At 38.9% G+C, this 10,384-nt stretch overlaps 1 long non-coding RNA gene across 1 annotated transcript; it reads right to left on the bottom strand.

Moving 5' to 3' along the window:
• Positions 1-3,422: 3,422 nt before the first annotated feature.
• Positions 3,423-5,768, bottom strand: LOC117667768 (uncharacterized). The gene is made up of 3 exons (XR_004592138.3): positions 5,601-5,768; positions 4,805-4,899; positions 3,423-3,692 (listed from the first exon to the last, which is right to left on the bottom strand). It is a non-coding gene; the product is annotated as an uncharacterized LOC117667768 (long non-coding RNA).
• Between the last annotated feature and the right edge of the window lie 4,616 nt (positions 5,769-10,384).

Genomic DNA, 10,384 nt, shown 5'->3' with positions numbered 1-10,384 from the left:
TGAAGCTACCTCCCCTATGGAATTTTATATTTATATAATATTCTCTTTGCAGAAGTGTTCAGGTCAATGCCATGAACAGAGTGTGCAACTGATAAAAAGTACAATCCTTTCCCAAGTCACATGTTGTCCTTATTTGCCTCCTGACTCAGATGAGATTAGATAAGAATATTAGATAGTCCAACAATTGAGCCAAAGTCCTTCAACTGCAAGGCTTTTTTGGGCTATTGACCAAATTTCATGCGCAGGACAAAAGGAGAAGTTTGGAGTGGTTTTCCCACAGACAAAGATAATATCTTTTATAAATACCCTTGCCAGCTTTCCCTGCCGAATGGGGATTAACTGCTTGGAGAAAAATAATTATGAAATGAATAAAAATAAAAATAAAGAAGCAGTCCTTACAACTAAGTCCTGTGCGAGAAGCAAATACAATATTTTGAGCTTTTAACTTAGAAAAGATAGGTATTAAACTGTCAAAATGATGGGGAGAAACTGGGGGGATGTTTTTATCTTTTTTATAGCCCGGGAAGCTGGGCTCATGAAATGAAAGTGAAATACGGAAATACAGAAAAGCAAAATAAATAAATAAATCTCTTTTTTCACATGACTAACAGGGAATTGACATCAAGAGTGTTAGTGGCTATTATGTTTTAAAACATGGGGGAACACAAATGAAACATTTGTTTTTCAATCATTAAAGCAGCCATATGTGCATGCACAACCATTACACACATACATCAAAGCAGAGAAAGCAGGAAGCCGCTTCTGATGCAGCTGCCTGACCTTTATAAGAGATGCGACTCCTTTAATGATCTGAAAGATTATGTTGGCTTCACACCCCGTCCTTTGTTTTGATGCCGCCCCTTGCAGACTTCCCTGCTCGCACACAGAATGAAATACTTTTGCACAGTCCTCTTGTTGATAATTTTCTTTCATTACTGTTGGTATATTCATTTGTCCTTCAATATAGTACTAATTCCGAGGGAACATGATTGAAAGGAAGAAGCTACTCTGTAAAGCACTATGAAGTGGTATATAAGTCTAAATCCAATTGCTATTCTACATGGGGAATCTTGTATGTGGGCTTTCAGTCATATCTGGCCCAGTATGCATTTGCTAACCTTTGACCTGGTCTGATGCAGATTTTACTTTGTTGTGCTAATCTTCTAGAGCAGGGATCCGCAACCCCCGGTCTTTGCACTGGCCACGCAAATAAAGGATGCAGGCAGCATAATGAAACCACGCCCCTCTCCGGTCCATGGAAAAACCTCTCTCCATAGAACTGATCCCTGGAACTCAAAAGATTGGGGGCCACCATTCTAGATGGTTTTGCTTGTCCTTAGTAGGTGATTTTTTGAAATGTATATAAATACAAGGCTTCATTGAATTATCATGGCCGTAAAGGAGCTTTTTATCTTTACCATTGAAATAAATATTACTGTGTAAAAATCAGGATGAATGTATTGAATCACTGGTGATATTATCACTGAATAAAGCTGAAATAATAATAATAATATAAGTTACAGTATGGCGGGGAGCAGTAACAAATGAAGGAACCTTTAACAAATGGTTAATTGCTTTAACTGTTTTTAATTTTATTTATATAGATTTGCTTATGTTGCTTACGTTGTTTCCACGTGTTGCTTTATTACTTATGTTTTACCTTGTGAACCACCCAGTCATATATGTAAAATGGATGGCTATATACATTGAATGAAAGAAAATAAAACAAATATGGAAGATACAGAGGATAAAGGAGCCATGGTGGCAGAGTGATTAGAATGTAGTATTGCAGGCTAATTCAGCTCACTGCCAGGAGTTCCGATCCTCACCGGCTCAAGGTTGACTCAGCTTTCCATCCTTCTGAGGTTAGCAAAATAAGGACCCAGATTGTTGGGGGCAATATGCTGACTCTGTAAACAGAGAATGCTCTAAAGCACTATGAAATGGTATATAAGTATAAGTGCTATTGCTATTGCTAAATCAGATGATAAATATTGCTGGATTAGAAGGGAAAGGAGAAGACTTTTTCCCAGTGGATTCCTTTTTAAATTGAGAGATTTGGCATCAGATTGGGCTTAATCAGTGATAGAAAAATCTAAGTGCTCATTCCCTAGGTAGACTAGGATATGTCAAGAGGGTTCAGATCAGTACCAGTCACTCTAATTATTTTTTACTGGGAAGTTCTCAAACAAACAAACAAAAAAAAAAAAAAGAAAAGAAAAGAAAAGAAAAAGAATCTGCCAGTGAGATTTTAAATTACATCATCTCACATCTTCTAATTTACAATAACCTGAAAGCAGAATCAACAGGACAGGCAGAATCCTGGAGTTACACAAAGAACAAAACCAGAGGGTGGGAAGGATGGATTGTGTGCTGTCTGGAAGGAAATAAATTAACAATCAAGAGGTATGTTGAGAGTCAGTATAGTGAGGTCAGTAAATATTGAGCTGCACAAGGGGGATTGAGGTTCAATCTCCATTTACCAAGACAGCTCACTAGGTATATCTGCACAATGACTCTTCCTCTTTCTTTCCTTATGGAAACCGATGTGAATTTGAAGGCAGAAGATAGAATTTAAATACAATGCATTAATGAATAAATTAAAGAGATGTTCAAACCAGGGGTGAAATCTAAAATTTTTCCCTACCGGTTCTGTGGGTGTGGCTTGGTGGGGGGCTGTCCTGTGACTGAGTGGGCGTGGCCAACTCAATGTCACTCATAGCCACACCCACTCAGTCCCAAGACCCCCTTCCACCAAGCCACGCCCACAGAACCCGGTAAGAAAACTTTTTAAATTTCTTTCTCCCGCGGCTCTGCCCACCCGCCTCATTCCCCGGACTCCTACTGCTCACCTTTCTCCCGCAGCTGGCTGTCAGGGAAGGCAAGTGCCCAAAAGGTACCAGAGTCACTCACTCTCCTTCTTGAATGAGCCGCTCTGGTCAACATGCTGGCTGCGCAAGCGCACACCCAAACTGCCGCTGAATTAAATAAACGGTATGCGCTTGCGCAGCCAGCGCGTGGACCAGAGCGGCTCATTCAAGAAAAAGAGTGAGTGACTCCAGTACCTTTCAGGCGCTTGCCTTCCCTGACAGCCAGCTGCAGGAGAAAGGTGAGCACTAGGAGTCCGGGGAATGGTGCATTCCCTGAATTTGGGGAATGGGGTGGGTGGGCGGGTTGGCGGAGCCTCCAGCTGCCATTGCTACCGATTCTCTGAACCACCGGCCATCATTGCTACCTATTCGCCCGAGCCGGTCCGAACTGGGAGCATTTCACCCCTGGTTCAAACCCTTTCTCAAAAAATAGTCAGCTATAAAATCCAGTAGCAAAAATGCACAAAAACCTCTTTCACGGCCATCTGCCAGTTATTTTGCAACTGGATGTGGTTACTCCAGAAACATCTTAAGGAGGAAGAGTCAAACATCACATCTTCAAACTTTTTAAAGAAAATGGCATGTGCACAAAACAAAACTGTACCAAAACATATTAGCAAACTCATCACTTATCTATCTGTCCATGGATCTAGGGCTAGTTCCTCCAGGTGTCTGTTCCCTTTAGAGCTGGTTTCGGTTTCTTACAGCATATTTTTTGAATCTTGGAGCAATTCCCAATCTGTATTTCATTTTCCTTACAGGTGTTAGTTTCACAGGTTCCACCTCGGAAAAGGCAGCCCAGTGTGACAAAATCTCCTTTGCCTGCATGGAGAGACAACACAAATATTATCCGTGTCAGATAACTTCCCAGTAGTCATCAATGTTCTCAGTGTCCTTGGAATGATGCCTCCCCAAATTTAATTTAATTTAATCAGAATAGAACTGAAGGACTTCTAGTCATCAATGGTATCCTTGTGTTGGAAGAAATATCCATCTGGTTCAGTTCCAAGTGGGAAGAAAGACACTGGAAATGTGGAGGCTGATTGGAAAAATGGTTTAACGGAGCAGAATCATCAAGCACATGGTCCTGGTGCAGTTGACCACATGGAGTTGAGAGAGGGTGGCTTTTATACCTTCTCTTAGGCTTTGAACTTGAGCTTCCTGTCAGACTCCCATGGGGCTATGCAGGGCTCATAACAGGTTGTCTGAGATAAGTTTGGTTGAAGTTGCTGGGTAATTATGTAATGAAGAGGCTTGTGTTCTGAAAGGGTTTTGGTCAATTCTTATTGTGGCTTTCTCCTGGTTTGGATCTTGAATGAGGGCTAATCCCATCACCCTGGAGCTGAAGGTCTTTTGTCTTGTAGATAGGCTGGCCCAGTCCTACTGGGACTATTAAGAAAGGTGGGGGTTGCTTTCCAAGAACATGTTTCTCCTTTAGGGAAATATAATATTCTGCCTTTTTAATATTTCTCAAAATATTTCATTCTTAGGAGAGGGATGGGTGCTAACTTTATACACTTGGGTCAGTTGTGATTCCAATTCCTAATAGAGTAATTCCAGGGTTCTCAATTCATTAAAGTTAATTGCTAATTCTTAAAATTTTGGTCTAACTACATTTGGAAGTGGCTGGGTTGGATATGTTACTTCATGATCCCAGGTTTTTGGGAAAAACTATGGTTGTGCTGCATTTCATATAAGAAGCTTCCTTGTCCTCCTTAAACCTTACTAACAGTCTAGATCAGGAGTCTCCAACCTTGGCAACTTTAAGACTTGTGGACTTCAACTCCCAGGATTCCTCAGCCATCTGAGGAACTCTGGGAGTTGAAGTCCACAAGTCTTAAAGTTGCCAAGGTTGGAGACCCCTGGTCTAGATAGGAGACTGAAATGTTAAAAGTTTCTTGAAAAGAATAGTGCACAATTGGGATATTGCTCACCTGAACCGGCCAGGAAAGACAAGATGACACTGGCAAAGAATATGCAAATCATCCTCATGGCTGTCAGTCTCTAGACCTGATTAGAATTTTGTAATCTAAAAATTGAGAACAAAACATGCTTTTACAGCAGGAATTTGGATGATTCAAGCCAAAAGGTTACTGTTCATTTCTAAGCAATCTTCTTTCATTAGTGTTGATTACTACAAAATGTTAGATAGGCCTTTGAAAAAAATTGACTTGGACCAGTAAAGCCTGTTCAGAAACGCATATGTGCATTTCATGTATTACTTACGAAAGAGCCTCTTAAGGCAAATATAATGCACAATACAAATTATGGAGTGATTTGGCAGTGAAAACAAAATAGATAAAGCGAGTTAAGAAACTGCTTCAATTAGGGAATAACATACACTTTAAAAAGAATATTTGTTTAGTGCAAATATCTTGAGATATAACTATCTTTTGCAAATCATTTGTAAATACCATTGCTAATTGCCACATATTCATGTGTGGATGGATTTATTCTACTTAGTGCAATTCTGAACTAATAAAATCCCTATGTGGACCAATATATCTACTTTAAGCAACTGAATAATATATTTAAATGCCTTTATTAAAAAAAACTACTAAAAGTATAGAACTGCTATATTACAATTTCAATTGTACTATATTCTTCAGCTAAACCAAGAAATAACATACTATTCATAGGTTAAAGTATAGTGACTAAAATAGAGAAGAGTAGACATGCATGACTTTAAGCTGTTTCATGTCACTTTAACTGAGATTTGAGGTCAAGCACCTTATTTCAGAATTTTACTGCAAGAGCAGGCAAGAGATGTTTGAGTTCTAAGCATCAAGGACATCAAAGGAAAATGGTCAGAATTAAAAGGCATACTTCGAAGAAAACAAGGAAAGCAAATCCTCTCCAAGGCTTAGTGGTATTGGAGCCTGTAGGAAGGATTCAACATGTCATCCAGGCCTATTGGTTCAGTTCTAAATTCTAATATGTCATAAAGAGGTAAGTCAAGAAAAATTCTAGGCAGAAGGTATAAACCAGTGTTTTAAAAACTTGGCAATTTTAAGAAGTGTGGATTTCAACTCACACAGCCACCCACGCTAGTTGAGTAATTGTAGGATATAGAGTCCATACATATTAGAGTTGCCATATGCTGCTCTAAATTTAACCTTATTACTTAAAGTAAATGCTAGAAATCAGTTATAGATGGTGGGAATTAATTAATTACTTCCATACTACATTTTGGGGGATATTTTTTATTTTATTTTATTTTTATTTTATTTCGAATTTATATACTGCACCTTCTCCCGAAGGACTCAGGGCGGTGTACAGCCAGCTAAAAACATACAATACAAACATTAAAAACAATTAAAAGGATATATATTAATTTGGCCCCAATTTAAAATGACAAACCAGTTAAAAATGTTTTTAAAAAATGTTACGTGAAGCCAGCCCGGCTTGCTGGAAAAAGAAGGTTTTAAGGGCACGGTGGAAGGCACCGAGGTCTTGAATTCTCCTTATCTCTGGGGGCAGCTGATTCCAGAGGGTAGGTGCCCCCTCAGAGAAGGCCCTCCCCCTGGGGGTCACCAGCCTACATTGTTTGGCTGATGGCACCCCGAGGAGGCCCTCTCTGTGGGAGCGCATTTTCCAGCTCTGATTAAAGCAAGAGTACTTGCAGCTACTCCAACTTGCCTCCTTTCATATTTCTTGCTCTGCCACACAGCTATATCTACCATCTGCTCTCTGCTCTGCCATCTGCTACAACTGAGCTTGCCAAAAGGGGATAAATTCATATAGCTACTCATGTCAATACATGGCTCTGGGCAGCTCACACCATTAAACAAAATATACAGTATTAAAGTGACCAATCATCCTTCTTTGGGGAGGACAGTCCTTCTTTTGTAAGTTCTGTCCTCTCTTGAAAAGTGTCCTCCTACATGTCCTCCTTCTCAATATTTGAAGACTGATCTGTAAATCTCCGTATTCGATCGATGCCGATCCGATCCGTTGAGTGTGATGTGACGTATTTGTATTTGACATGACAATTCATCAAGGCTTGGTACAGTGCGGCAACACACAATTATGAGATGCATGCTCTCCGCACAGGAGAATTGTTTTGAGAGAGTGTGTAGCACGCAAGTGGCTTTGTTTACTTCTTACCGAAACATGACACGGCACACACGCATGCACGCATTAGACTCACTTCTTTTTTTTCCCTTCAATTTATTTGTGTCCTCCTTCTCATTGTAAAAAAGTTGGTCACCTTAAATATATACAAATAGAAATTCAAAATAAATAAAAAATAAAATACAAGCAACTGAATAATTATAAGCCTAAAACATAGCCAGGTAATGGACTCTTGTCACACACTCAAATTTATAATCCAATTTTGTCCTGATTTTTTTTTTTTTTTGAAATACCTGTTGTAAATATTGGGGCTTACTGATTATCCAGGCATGCTTTGGGTTGAAAAGCTGTGAAAACTTAAAAAACAACTTCTAGTGATGTGACTTCTCAGACCATTACACTGACGTTTGTTATGCACTTGACATTGTAATAGAACAACACTGGGGGTCTTCTAGTCCAATTTCTTGCTCAAGCAGAGTCTCTATACCAGGGGTTCAAACTGGCGGCCACGGCCACCCCAGCTCCATGAATGAGAAAAATGTCACGAAATGTTCCATGATGGCAACATGATGCTATGAATTTTACATCTGTGTCTTATATCATTACAAAGAAGTGATTGTCCAATCTTTTCTTAAAAACCTCCAGTGTTGGAGCAGCCACAATTGCTGAAGGCAAGCTGTTCCACTGATGAATTGTTTTATTGTTAGGAAATTTCTCCTTATTTCTAGGTTGGTTCTCTCCTTGATTAATTTAATCTCTTGCTTCTTGTTCTGCCTTCAGGTGTTTTCCCACCTGAAGAGGTTCCTCTCGCACATATGTGCTAGTCATTCCCGACACTAGGGGGCGGTGCTCATCTCTGTTTCAAAGCCGAAGAGCCAGCACTGTCCAAAGACGTCTCCATGGTCATGTGGCCAGCATGACTAAATGCCAAAGGTGCACAGAACCATGTTACCTTCCCACCAAAGGTGATCCCTATTTTTCTACTTGCATTTTTTGCATGCTTTCGAACTGCTAGGTTGGCAGAAGCTGGGACAAGTAACGGGAGCTCACCTCGTTATGCGGCACTAGGGATTCCAACCGCTGAACTGCCGACCTTTTGATCGACAAGCTCAGTGTCTTAGCCACTGAGCCACCACGTCCCTTGGTTAGCCAGTTATTAATCTATCTGGTGGTGATGCTATCCAACTCACATTTTTCTATCTCTATAATGTAGTAGGTTGTTTTCTACTTTATTAAATGCCATATTTAGTCCAAGTAAATTATGTCCACAACATTTTGTGGTTTCACTAATTTAGTCACTTTGTCAAAGAATGCATTAAAATGTGTCTGGCATGATCTGTTTTTTTACAAACCCATTTGGCTTCTGGGTATAAGTTTGCTTGCCTCCAGATGTTTGCAGATTCATTGCTTGATTATCTTTTCCAGGATCTTCCCAGGTATTGATGTCTGATCAATAGGCTGATAGGTTTGTAGTTTTCTAGCTCCTTCAGTACTTCAAGTTGAACTCATCTAGGGTGTATATTCTTACAATTTTCTTGCTTATTTTGACTTGCATTTTACAGTATTTTTTGATAGGTTGGACTGTTTCTTCCTTTTGAGTAAAGACAGATCTTAAAAAATGAATCAAGCAGTTCATTTTCTCCCTGCTGCTTGTCATCTTCTTGCCATTTTTCCCCATTATGGACCAATTGTTTCCTTGACTTTTTCTTTCTTCTTTTTCATGTTGAAAGCTGCTTTTTAAAAATTATTTCTAACAATAGTTTATTTTGAGCCTAAGCTTTTCCTGACTTTATCCTTGCATGTTTGGGCTCATCATTTTTTAAATTCCATGTTTTATAACATCTGTTTCAGTGGTTATGAATTGCTGCCTGATTATATGTTTAGTTCTTTATATATCCTTGTAAGCCATTTTGAATATTGAATATAATAGCAAAGCAGGTATTCATGTGGATCAAATACATGGCAATGTAAACTTCATTATTTATGCATGAACTTGGCAAAGTCTAGAATTTTTGGAACAAAATGCCAGACGTTAGTGGTGGGATAGGCTTAATATTAACTCTCAACCCAACTCACCTTTCAGGGCTGCTGTTGTGGGGAAAACAGGAGGATGAAGGATTAGATATGTTTCCTCTTTGAGTTATTTATAAAAAATAATAAAGGCAGAATAAATTGATTATGGGCCTCACCGTTTATGGATTGTTATTTTAGTATAGTTAGGCCATGTGTAATTGACAGACTGGATTTTAACATAGATTTTTTAATTTGTTATTTATTATTTTATTATATAATTTTTATTGGATATTCACTGAGTGTTTTTAGTTGTTCTGGTCTCTGGTTTATGTCTGTAATAAACTGAATTGAATTGAATAAAGGAAGGATAATTAAAAAAACCTGGGTAAAGTAATTTTAAATGGGAAAAATGGCACTCAGGAATAATACATGCAAGTTTAAGAGCAAAAAATAGCTTTTATTAGGAAGGCAGTGTAGTTTTTAGCCAGGGGAAAGGGGACAGAAGAATCCTCCCTTATTTATTGGTCTTTCTTTCTTGCCAGGTCGCTCTCTTAATTACATTACTTCATCCCGGCAACAGATCATAGTGTGGTGATAACAGGTCCCAATCTGTTCTTCACCCTCACTGCAGTCATCATACCGGCAAATCCCACCTCTCCGAAGGCAGTGGCTCACAAATCGGACCATACGTTCACCATTTCCTGCAGAAAAGAGAAGATTTTATGAATTGCTTTTTTAATTTTCTTCCCAATGCAGCAATATTTGAAAGCAGTTACCACATCACAGCTTTCCTGTTTTTTTTATCCCCAACATTTGATATCCAGAAGTAGACTGTCTTTGTCTAATGGAAGTTCCATGTTGTTTTTCATGATTCATTCTCATTCTCTCTCTCTCTCTCTCTCTCTCTCTCTCTCTCTCTCTCTCTCTCTCTCTCTCTCTCTCTCTGCCTATTTCTATTTAGTAGAAAACTGTCAGAAAAAAAAAAGTCAGTCACTGGCTCTTGTCATGAATTCCATCAGCTAATTTTATGTATGGTGTGGAGTAACGCTTCTTTGTAAAGCAGTTACCATTTTAAAGAGACAAGTCTGGGGCTTCCAGCATATAACAGTATTAATGACCTCATAAAGGAAACAATACTCACTTTATTGTATTGGAAGAAAAAAACCCACAAAACACTCCCTTCCATTTTTCCCCCAGTGAAGTGCCAAATGCTTTGCCAAGATTTAAATCAAGGATCCGGAAAGGTATACCAAGTAGATTGCTGAATAAGGAAAGAAATGTCATGGTCTCTAGAACAGCTAAATCCTTAAATCTGTTTAGTCTCTGCTGTGCAGTTTTAATGGAAAACTACTGATCATTTTTATACATTTTCTGCTGGATTCTCCATCAATGCTACCATTTGAAATGTCTTTACCATGAATTTATAC

Source organism: Pantherophis guttatus, chromosome 1 (assembly GCF_059756535.1).
Source record: "Pantherophis guttatus breed Tessera chromosome 1, ASM5975653v1, whole genome shotgun sequence".
Taxonomy (NCBI): domain Eukaryota; kingdom Metazoa; phylum Chordata; class Lepidosauria; order Squamata; family Colubridae; genus Pantherophis; species Pantherophis guttatus.
The sequence above is the reverse complement of the archived record's forward strand: the minus strand, read 5'-3'. Positions and strand labels throughout refer to the sequence as shown.